This window comes from Rattus rattus, chromosome 9 (assembly GCF_011064425.1).
Source record: "Rattus rattus isolate New Zealand chromosome 9, Rrattus_CSIRO_v1, whole genome shotgun sequence".
Classification (NCBI taxonomy): Eukaryota; Metazoa; Chordata; class Mammalia; order Rodentia; family Muridae; genus Rattus; species Rattus rattus.
Window position 1 is genome coordinate 62,130,645 of NC_046162.1, and position 12,398 is coordinate 62,143,042.

The 12,398-nt window shown below is 41.4% G+C and overlaps 1 non-coding gene across 1 annotated transcript; it reads left to right on the top strand.

The window, feature by feature from the left end:
• Nucleotides 1-5,241: 5,241 nt before the first annotated feature.
• Nucleotides 5,242-5,348, top strand: LOC116910769. The gene has a single exon (XR_004389277.1). It is a non-coding gene; the product is annotated as a U6 spliceosomal RNA (small nuclear RNA).
• Nucleotides 5,349-12,398: the final 7,050 nt, after the last annotated feature.

Consider the following 12,398-nt stretch of genomic DNA (forward strand, 5'->3'; position numbering starts at 1 on the left):
AGGCACTTTCCCTTCTCCCTGGAATCAAGGTTGTTAGCTTGCATAGCCCCCTTACTCAACTTGCAGTGGAGTTATTAATCTGTCCCACAAGTGGAAGGGTGCCCAGAATAATAATAGTTAAAGAGATTTTTAAGAAACAAATTTGTTTAGTGGCTTCATGCTGGGTTTAGGTAAACAGCAGCTATTTCTCACCTGGTAGGTGAGACAAGCCTGGGAGAAAAGCAGGAAACAGGTGACAAACACTGAGGAGCACTATTGGCAGCTGGCACATTGTCCTCTGTGGAAAGGTGAAAACAAAATACTAACGAACAAACAAAAAACAACACACACAGACACACACACATACACGCATGCAAGCACAAGCATGCACACACACACGCACGCACGCACGCGCGCGCGCACACACACACACGCACACACACACACACACACACACACACGGAAAACCTTGCTAGCCAGAAGTAGGGCAGGCAGACACAGAGAAAGCGCTATAATCCTCAATGTCCTTTATATATGTAGGCTGACACCAGAAGCTGTGGCCTAGATTAAAATCCTCCCCAAATACATACTTGAGAGAAACCCTATGAATGTAATCAATGTGGTAAGTCCTAGTCACAACCATGGTGATCTCAAAATCCAAAAAAGAACACATATTGGAGAGAAACCCTGATGGGAACCTCCTGGCCTGGAGCTGGTTGAAAGGAGACAGAGAAGGACTCTGGTGGAGCTTTAAAGACTGAGGGTCTCCGGACATTCTAGCTCTCTAACTATACTGAATGCTGACGGTAACTTCTAAAAAGTCCTAAAAACAGTCTTGCTCTGGCTGGAGGGATGGCTCAGTGGTTAAGAGCACTGACTCGGGGCTGGGGATTTAGCTCAGTGGTAGAGCGCTTACCTAGGAGCGCATAAGGCCCCGGGTTAGGTCCCCAGCTCCGGGAAAAAAAAAAAAAAAAAAAAGAGCACTGACTGCTCTTCCAAAGGTCCTGAGTTCAATTCCCAGCAACCACATGGTGGCTCACAACCATCTGTAATGAGATCTGATGCCTTCTTCTGACCTGCAGCTATATATGCAGAACACTGTGTATATAATAAATAAATAGATTTAAAAAAAAAACAGTCTTGCTCGTTCTGAGGGTTAAAACACCTGTAGCCTAACAGCAGGGGATTAAGTAATGTAGCTTTTGCTCTGTCTCAGCAGGAATTGCAGACTATGCCTGGTTTGAGGAGACTACAGGTGCTCAAAAGGGCAAAAGGAACCTCTTGCCAAAGCTGCAAAAGGACTGGAAAGCCCCAAACTTCACTTGGTAAGGTATCAAGTTTAAAAACAATAAAAGAGGAAAGAGAGTAAATATAAAACATCATTGATATAAATAGTTTAAAATTGATAAATTAAAGTCCTTACAGAGAATATTAGAGATTAAAAGAAACAATATTTTGTGTTAAAATGGATGAAGACACAATGTCACAGGGCAACCGGATTACATAGAATTTGGATATTTGTCAACATAAAAATAATTATTTTTTCAATAATGATTAAAATTTTAGATATCCTTTATAAGAGAGATTAAATTAAGGCAGACTTGGAAAAAGAAGAGACTGAGAAATTAGATTCTAGACTGGAAACAATAGAACAGAAATTGGAGATTCTTTACATCAAAATAGGGAACCTTCATAGTAATCCAATTTGGAATTTACAACAACATCAAAAGAGGTAGTTCCAATTGAGAAAAATCTAATTTAAAGAATTAAAATGGCAGCCCATGAAAATGCAATATATTGAGTTAATCCAGATTCTACCTATGGATGCTCCCTTACAGCAATGTCATCCAATAGATTTTATGTTTTATTTTGTAGAGTTTGGGGAATTAAGATATGTATATGTGTGGATGCGCCATACTACTGATGCACGTTCAGAATTCCAATGGGCTTCTGCCATGAACTCTGAAAAAGATAATTCTGAGATTGTACATTTACTAGGGATGATGTCTTGGAGATGCCATTACAGATTAAATTGGAATACAGCGATATTTTAGATACTATGGCATGAAACATGTTACAGATATACCTTACAATCCTACAGGTCAAATAGATATGGAAAGATCTAACAGGGCTTTAAAGGAAATGCCAATAGAACAGAAAGAGGATATGGAAACCCCCAGATTATGTACTACTTTATCAACTTCAAATTTCTTAAATGTTAAAAAACAACAACAGGGGTTGGGGATTTAGCTCAGTGGTAGAGCGCTTGCCTAGGAAGCGCAAGGCCCTGGGTTCGGTCCCCAGCTCCGAAAAAAAGAACAAAAACAACAACAACAACAACAACAAAACAGCTGCTGAAAGACATTGGATTATGGAAAAGAACGGCTGAACTAAAGCAGCCTGTGTATATTAAGGATGTCTTTACTTCTGAATGGAAGGAAGAAAATGTATTATGCTGGGGAAGAGGCTTTGTATAGGTTTCCACGGGAAAAGAGAAGCTATGGATTCCTTCCAAATGGATAAAACTCAGATACGACAGTGGGAGACTCCTGAAGATCTTGGCTGTAGACAAGAAGAAAAAAATCAAGAAAAAGAACAAAGCAGGGGAGTACTGCTGATCCCTCTAACATGGCAACAGCTTTGAGATCTCCAGCCAGTACTTCAACTATGCACAGCCAATACATTTTGTTGGCTACAAAATCCTCAGAACTTGTCATGCCATCCTTTTAAATGGCATAGATAGAAACATATTACAATTTGGTTATACAATCCAAACCAACTTCCTTGTCTGCTTGAGCTGAGAGCAGAGAATCATCTTTAACTGATTTGTGCACATCACAAATTCCATACATTGCTATTGCTGAACTTTCATAGATTCACCCTCGGTGATGCTGAGAGGCTGAGGCATATTTATTCCAGTGTCCTGCCTGATCCTACCTCAGACTGCTTCAATGCTGTTTCTTCAAAAATCTGCACCTAAGATGACTTCTAAATGGCTAGCTAAGATGGTCCGGCATCAGAGACTTCCAGTCAGGACTTTAGTTAAAGTTCAAACATTCTCAGACTATAGAGACTGGACAACAAGTGCTACAATTAACTTTCTTAAGACTGACCATTATCCCAATTGGGGGGGGGGCTCCCAAAAAGGAAAATGATACCCCCAAATCAACAGGAAGCAATTTTAAAAGAATGACACCCACTTCCCAAAAGATGGGTGGATGATTTGGTGGTCATTCGATGTGTTATGGATGTTTGTTGTCTAGTGGGGTTGGTTACAAGTTGTTTAATGGTCTTGATTAGGGAAAAACAAGGTATAGGAAGCTAGACTTTGGGATTTCCCTCTTTCCTTTTCTCTATCCTTCTTTCTTATGTAGGGGGAGGGAATGAAAATAAAAAGAGGATTTAGGAATAATATAGGAATAGTAGAAATAAAGGAGAGATTAATGAATCTACTCTTAAACTATTAGAGCTACTACAAGCCAAAAATTGTACATGGGTGTAGATCTTTGTATACTGATTCAAAATTGAGGTTATCTTTTGTTACACTGATAAGGATCTTTGTATACTGATGCAAAATTGAGGTTATTTTTGCTTCAACATATTATGTATCAACTCTTTTAAAGGTATATTATACCTATGTAATTTTAAAAAGTGCAATGTTAAGTTCTAGTCCTTTGAAAGCTGCTATTGCAAACTGTTTAGGATAATTAAGAAATGCAAGTCAATAGTCAATAAAATTCATAGTCATATCAGATATAGTCTAGTTCATTACAGAAATTGTTCCCAAGGTCAAACAGAGAGTAAATATCTGGAAATATGTTGCCTTATTCAGATATACTTAGATAAATAGATGGTCTTCAAAAACCTCAGAGATCCACAGAATATGACATTTAAAGATGCTTTTAAGAAGATTATTTTTTGACAATGAGGCACGGTAGGTCCTGGCAGCATCCCATTCCACTTTAAAGAAGATGATGAGCATAGAAGAATCTCCTTATGGAATTCACTTCAAATATGGTAAACTGCCACTGGAAAAGAAACAGCCTTGCTTCAACTGCAGACAAAAATGCAGTCCAAAATGGACAAATGGGTTGCAGGGAAGTAGACTGCTGAGCTTTTTAAGGATTAGGTAAGGCAAGGCCTTTGTAAGTCCTGTCTATCAGATACTCAGAACCAGAAGGCTGCAAATTGATGCTCCAGTGTAATAGAGAATTTTGGGGGGACTGTCCAGACACCCAGCTGTCATTTTTATAGTTTTGGAAGCTGCTTATCTGTGCTTCCTACATACTCTGGTAATATTCCTTCTCAAGTCTCTAATGGATAGAAGACTAGATAGTTAAAGTCTCACAATTAAGCTTGAGTTGTTTAGGATTTGAGAAAATGTTTTTAGGAATAAAAGGATGTTAATAGGTTGGTAATGCAAGTCATGATCAAATATGATTTAGGTACAGACCTCTGAACTCACCAGGATAGGAAAATTGCCAAATACATAAATGTACATCTTACCTGACAGGTTTCATAACTGTTATTACTGTATATATTTTATTATTGTAAGAGAAAGTCTAACTTAAAATTTTTCAGAACTAACTTTTAATATAGGTTCTTAAATGCTTTAACATCTCTTCTGGCCCCCACCTGTCAGATGTAGTAGAAAAGAAAGCTTTACTAAGCTTTCTTATTAAATGAATAATGGATATGAGAGAAGTGGACCTGTTTAGAAATTGTTCTTTAGAGCAAATGCCATCTGTGTTGTCAGATCAGCAGCTTAGTTCAGTGTTAGAAGAGTAGTGGTGGTGGCAAGAAACAGCCAGGTCTCAGTCAAATCGGCAGAGGTCAGCAAGGGGGAGGAGGACCACCAGAGACACCAGGAGAAGTTCTTCCCCATGCCTCTCTCAATGAAGCAAAGATCAGCAAAGGCGTGAGACTAAGAAGTGTTGCAAAGCTAGTTCTACAAGCAAGCCCCTCTCAGTCCATTGAGCCCTATTTATGCTCCCTCCAAACATCACGAGTCCTCCATAGGCCTTGCCTATGTGTCTCTAGAACTCATTATAATTGACATCTGTAAGTTGTCCTCTGAATGCCACATGCACACCATGGCATTTACACATACAGAACATTTAGTGGTGCAAGATTTTAACCCCAACACTTGGGAAATAGAGTGAGGTGGATATCTCTGAGTTTGAGGCCAACATGGTGAGTTTCAGGGGCTGTTGCGGTAAATATTATAAAAAAAAAAACAAAAACAAAAACAAAAAACCTCTCGTGCTCGCTTTGGCAGCGCATATACTAAAATTGGAACGATGCAGAGAAGATTAGCATGGCCCCTGTGCAAGGATGACACGTGAATTCGTGAAGCGTTCCATTTAAAAAAATAAAAATAAAACAAACAAAAAAATCTCACGATCCCTTACTAGTGCTGGCACCATGGGCCACATGGCATCTGCGGGGTATTTTCATCTCAGTCAGCAAAGCCTCTCACCTGCTAAGCTCCCAATCTCCATCCCACGCTGTGGGTGGCTACTCTGAGCCCAGCTTCCGCTGCCCTCTTGCAACTCTATCATTTGGTTCCCAAGGTGAGTCACCGCCTGGCCAGTTCCACAGAGTCCGCCTATGTCGAGGCTCTTACTGGGGACTCTGCTCACATTCTCAGCATCTGCCCCTAGTCACAACTTCTAGTAACCCGTTAAAATCAAAACTCAAAAAGCTTGTAATTTAGCAATCAGATTTATATCTTAAATCCTCAATCCACAAATCGTCCACAAAATAAACTCATAACCGTTTGATATATAAACTGCCCACCTGGATAAGACAAATTGTCCTATAAAAATCCATCCCTTGGGGTTGGGGATTTAGCTCAGTGGTAGAGCGCTTGCCTAGCAAGCGCAAGGCCCTGGGTTCGGTCTCCAGCTCCGAAAAAAAAGTAAAGAAAAAAAAATCCATCCCTTAAGAAATATTCAGAACTACCTGTGGCCATTTAAGGCCTCACAGATCTGGGTCGTCCTTCTCTGCCCCCATCTTGCTTCTCTCTTTTCCTCTCCCACTTTACAAAAACTCTGGCCCCGCCTTACTTTTTCACTGCCCAATCACAGGCCTTGCCTTATCTTATGCCTGTCTTCACCTGCATAAAAGCAACAATCTACACAGGGCAGCCATAGCTATGTAAAAAAAAAAAAAAAAATCCTCTTTAAAATCCTCCCCTGCCCTGCAAAAAGCAAAAACAAAACAACATGGGGGGGGCGGGAAACAAAAATCAACCATAATTCAGATTATGAAATTTTTCCAAATATAATCTGTCCAGACACATCTCTGCTCAACAAAACCTTTTGTGTGTGTCTTTATTCACATAAAAAGATGTGTGTTAACAATAAGAATAAGAAAGGATGGAGAGATGGCTCAGAAGTTGAGAGCACTGACTGCTCTTCCAGAGGAAGTGAGTTCAATTCCCAGCAACCACATGGTGGCTCACAACCATCTATAATGAGATCTGGCATCCTCTTCTGGCTTCCAGGCATACATGAAGGCAAAACACTGTGTACATAATAAATAAATCTTAAAAACAAATAAAAAGAATAAGAAGAAATAGAGAGTCCACTGAAGAAGTCTAGAAATCCATTGAACCCTTCAGTGACTGTGTAGTTACGGCTTTCATCACCTTTCAAATGAGGGAAGATAGGACTAATGGGGCAACTTCATCTTCTGCATTACTCTGACATATTTAGGAGCAGGAGAGTTGGGTTGGGTACCCAAGTTTGGTTCCTAGCACTCAGATGAGATAGTTCAGAAATATCTGTAATTCTAAGGCCAGGAGATACGGTGCATTCTTTTGGCCTCCTTGGGCATCAAGAATGCAAAAAATATATATGTGTACTGGCTGGTTTTGTGTGCCAACTTCACACAAACTGGAGTTATCACAGAGAAAGGAGCCTCCCTTGAGGAAATGCCTCCATGAGATCCAGCTGTAAGGCATTTTCTCAATTAGTGGTCAAGGGTGGGAGAGCCATTGTGGGTGGTGCTGTCCCTGGGCTGGTGGTCCTGGGTTCTATAAAAAAAGCAAGCTGAGCAAGTCAGGGGAAGAAAACCAGTAAGTAACATCCCTCCATGGCCTCTGCATCAGCTCCTGCTTCCTGACCTGCGTGAGTTCCAGTCCTGACTTCCTCTGGTGATGAACAGCAATGTGCAAGTGTGAGCTGAATAAACCCTCGCCTTTCCAACTTGCTTCTTGGTCATGGTGTTTGTGCAGGAAACCCTGACTAAGACAAATATGTGACTCCATATTGTAAAAAAAAAAAAAGGGCTTTCTTCATGTATATCTTATTCTTTTTAAAGAAAATTAATTCAATTTCAGTGTGCATGTTTTGCCAGTTTTCAACTGCATTTGATGTACCAGTGGAAGTCAAAAGAGAGTGTCAGATCCCATGACTGGAGTTACAGACAGTTGTGAGCTGATTTTTGGTTGTTGTGAATCAAAACCAGGCTCTGAGGATGAGAAGCCGGCACTCTCAGCGGCTGAGCCATCGGTTCGGTACCTATCCTTACTATCAGCAAGGTGTGAATGGCTGGTTCTCAGCTCCTCCAGCACCATGCCTGGCTGAACACTGCCATGCTCTCACCTTGATAATGGGCTGACCTTCTGAACCTGTAAGCCAACCCCAATTAAATGCTGTCCTAATATAAGAGCTGCATAGGAGTTGCCTTGGTCATGATGTCTCTTCATAGCAGTAAACCCTAACTAAGGAAAAGTCTCAGTGTATGAGGACACAATGAAAGACGAAACACTGAGTTTATCTCAAATGTAATAGATGGGCGGCGGTGGAAGCCCACAAGGACACAGTTCCCCTGCTGGAGTTTATGCCTCCTGTAGTGAGAAAAAATAATTTGCAGTCATGAAGACCAACTTGTCTGACAGGCAATTCTGCTTCCCTGCCGGCTGTGAAGAGACTAGAAAATGGAAAACCAACAAATAAACAACAACAACAACAAAAACCATTTTCTTTTTTCTTTTCTTTTTCTTTCTTTCCTTTTAAAAAGTGCATGATGGAGTAAAAGTGGACAGTAAACATGGGATGAAGAATTTATAGAGAAAAAGTCAGAGAGCTGGGGTGAGGCATTAAGACCCAGCATAGCTTCCAACCCAGCCCAAAGCTATAAAATCTACCTGCTAGAAGAAAGAGCTCTTATAACTCCGGGCGTTTTATTATTTTGGTTCTGGTAGAGCCTGTGCTTTCCCAGGACTGATTCTAGGCTGATGCAAATTTACATAAAGCTTCCAAACCTAACCATTTTAGAGTGCCAGATTCCTTTGATACCTAGTTGGTTGGAGGCACATAGCTAAGGAAATTCTTCAATCCTCTCTGGCAACCAGCAACCCTATCATGTACAGTAATGTGTCAAAGATAATACAAAGTTAACATACACCATGGAAATCTTTTGTCACTATACTAGTGCAATCCCAGAGAGCACAACGACAGCAGGAAGTTTACAGATGCCTTCATTTTGCATTGTGCCACTGTAACCAAAAAGCCTTGTGGTATTTACCTTTTTAATAAAACTGTTAGCAAAGAAGATGCCCAGGTCACATGGCTCCTTCCAGTATAATGAGATCAATAGCCAAGATGAGATCACATGATTCTTTTCTGCTCAGTGTTAGCTCAGCTCTATGGGAAGGTGAGCCCATCCCCCATCGGGCACATTTTCCTTTGAGATTCTTAAATTTCCCAGGTTAAATGTTCACTTACTCCCTTTTCCTCCTCAGAAAGACATCTTTTGTTTTGTCTGAAGATAGCTATCTATGATGGCTAAAGCCTTCTTTAAACAGGCATTTTTAAAGATTTGTCATTTTCTTGGACTATTATTATCTATTTCTTCTATTGTATCTTCAGTGTCTGAGTTTCTCTCTTTCATTCTGTTGGTGATGGTTATGTCTACAGTTTTTGTTTGCTTACCTAGATTTTTCATTTCCGGAATTCCCTCAGATTGTGTTTTCTTTATTGCTTCTATTTCTGTTTTCAGGTCATTTCCTCCAACTTTTTTTTGTCTTTCTTTAAGGAATGTATTTATTTCCTCTTTAAGAACCTCCATCATCTTTATGAAATTGTTTTTGTGTTTTGTGTGTGTGTTGTGTTTTGTGTGTGTGTGTGTGTGTGTGTGTGTGTTTGTGCTTCAGCTGTTGTTGGCTGTAGTCTTACAGTGGAGTATCAGCATTTGGAGTTGGGGTAATTACAGTCTAGATGCTGATTTTTGAGTTTGTCTTTGGTGGGTGGATATTTCATTCCTTTGTTTCTGTTTCCTCTCTGGTCTCCTGGCCAGTGTGCCCTGTGGTTAAACAAAGGGTCTCATACCTGGAGTCCTGGCAGCCTTCGGTCCAACTGGGTGTCTCTGCTGATGTTGCAACTTAGATTCATTTTCTAAAAGACAAGACATAAAAGTTTCTAGTTTAGAGCTTCTTGGCCCACTAGCAACACCTTTCGATTTACAAATTTGCCAAAGAATATGGGTGTTACAGATGAACATTATGATAGTAATAGAGACTATGATAGCCCTACATGTTACATGGCTCTTAGGAATGAATTACCAACAGTGACTGCACTGACTTGCGTATTCCGTCTTCTTTGGCTAATTTGTAAATGGATAAGGAATGGGTGCGGTCACTGTTGGTAACTGTTACGAGCTCTTATCCAAAGTCTGTAACAGAGATTTCTCTACTTTGATGAAACACACCTACAGCATATGTAAAATGCCCTGCTTCATAATATTCTTAGATTATTATTTGAAAACATGGAGTTTGAGCCAATGAGTCAATTGGTCTGTGTAGACCGTGGACACACATATTAGGCTCTATAACGTAGGTTCTCAACCTGTGGATCCTGACGCCTTTATGGTTCAAATGACCCTTCCAGAGAGGTAGCAAACCACATATGCTGCATATCAGATATTTACATTACAACTTATAACAGTAGCAAAATTACAGCTATGAAGTAGCAACAAAATAATTTTATGGTTGGGTGTCACCACAACACGAGGAACAGTATTAAAAGGCCGAAGCATTAAGAAAGTTGAAAGCCACTGCTTTATAACTAACTCTATAACAATTTAAATGTAAAATATTGCAGGGGATCAGCCCTGGCCGAGGGCAGGGCCTGGAGCAGGGTGGATTCAAGAGCCGCAAGGGAGCAATCAGATGAGGGACACCATTCAGTTTTGTTTCATGAGAGACAGGACAGAGAGGAAACACATCTAGGTATGACTTATCCTACTCTGACAACTTGTGTCTCTCACAGGCTTTATTTAAACACAAAATCATTTCCCCAGAAACTTTATTCATTGATTATACAGCTTTTCAAAAGTCTTCTTTGACTGCATAAGGATAGTGAAGGAGGAACAAAGCAAGCAAATTTTATGGAAGCTAAGGAATTAACATTATGCTAAAACCATAATGAGTTCCTTTTAACTCAATATCTTCTTCCTTAAGATTGGTGCCATAAAGCCTTGCAGTTACAGAAATGCAAGACAGGACAACTCTATTTGAATTTGATTCTGTTTCAGTTTAGCACAGAATAGATCAAAAGTTATTTCCTATTATATATTATATCAACAGCCTCTCTCTAGTACAAGTAGGGGTCAGATGTTAGCTTATACCCAACTATTTAGCCTTATGCTTCCCATGGAACTGTAGTTACGGAAATTGTGAACTTCCGTGGGGTTGCTGGGAACTAAACCTGAGTCCTCTGGAAGAGGAATGTCTTAGTCAGGGTTCTCCAGAGTCACAGTGAAAGACCCCCCCCCCCCATTAAAAGGAAAATTATACCAGCTTAAGGTCCACAACTATAAAAGTAAGATTCACAGACTCAGAGCTAAAACAGGCCCGGGCGAGCCCAGGCACGCCCAGGCCCTGTGGGGCCTGCCCCACCATTAAGACTAACAGACCATAAAGGTAAGGAAAAAGGAATACAGGAACCAGCCGGAGTTATCAGTGCTGACTCATAGGCCATCCGGCAGGAAGGGATAAGCCCCTAGCCCCTGACATTCCGGACGCCCCAGCCTGCACGTACTCTTTTGCTGCGTAGCCATGCATCCGCGCCTCATTTGAATCCACCAATCAAGTCCCTGTAACCATGCATCTGCTTTTGTATGCCTGCTTCTGCTCCCCAGAACCCTATAAAAACCCGTCCCCGGTCTTGCTGGGCGGGCAAGTCCTCCGAAGAGACTGTGTGCCCGCAGGTACCTGTGTTTTCCAGTAAACCCTCTTGCTGATTGCATCCGAGTGGTCTCGGCTTGGTCATTGGGTCTCCTCCTGAGGGAAAGGTCCTCTCCGGAGGTCTTTCAACAGAACTTATGGGTAGACTCTATATAGTAAGAGAACTGGTTGATGACTTACAGTCTGTAGTCCAACTCCCCAGCAATGATCAGCTGCAGCTATGAATGGAAGTCCACGGATCTAGCAGCGGCTCAGTCCCACGAGGCAGGCAGGCAAAAAAGAGAAACTCCTCCTTCTTCCAATGTCCTTATGTAAATCTCCAGCAGAAGGTGTGGCCCAGATTAAAGGTGTGTACCACCACGCCTGGGTCTGGAATTTGCTTTGTCCCAGGTGACCTTGAACTCAGAGATCTCCTTGCCTTAAGCTCTTGGGACTCATAGCCATTTTGCCTTAAGATCCAGGTTAGAAACTTGTATCTCCCAGCCTTGAGATCAGGATCACAGGTGAGCCTTCCAATTCTGGATTGTAGTTCATTCCAGATATAGTCAAGTTGACAACCAGGAATAGCCACTGAAAGGTAAAAGTTTTAAAGTCGCCCCCCTAGACACAAAGTTTAGAGCAGAAGAAACAGGTTAGGTCTCAGAATTGTGTGTTCCAGGAAGCCTCTCCTAAGGCTACATCTGCTGGTTCCTATCGAAACAATCTTGAGAAGCAGGAAGCAGCTTCTCCTAGGAAACAATCTTGAAAAACAGAGTTTCTCCTAGGAAACATGCCATCCCTGCCCCCTCGGGTTGTGGTTTCCCCCTTTAAATACCTCTTCTCCCAGCCTCTCGGGGTCGAACTCCACTGCCCCTGCGTGGGATACGAGTCTCGACCCCAGTGCACTGGTTGCTATCAATAAACCTCATGGGATTACAAGGACGGTCTTTGTTTTTTTTGTTTTTGTTTTTGTTTTTGTTTTTGTTTTTTTCTCTTTTCGGAGCTGGGGACCGAACCCAGGGCCTTGCGCTTGTTAGGCAAGCACTCTGCCGCTGAGCTAAATCCCCAACCCCACAAGGACAGTCTTGTGTGAGTTCTTGGGGGGTTGCATCATCCCGAGACTTGAGTGAAGGTCTCCCCGCTCCGGGGGTCTTTCACCACTACAATGAGATGGTGTTCTTAACCACTAAACAATCTTTCCAGCCCCTCTAACCCATCTTCAATGAAGTAAAATAAAATATCAAAC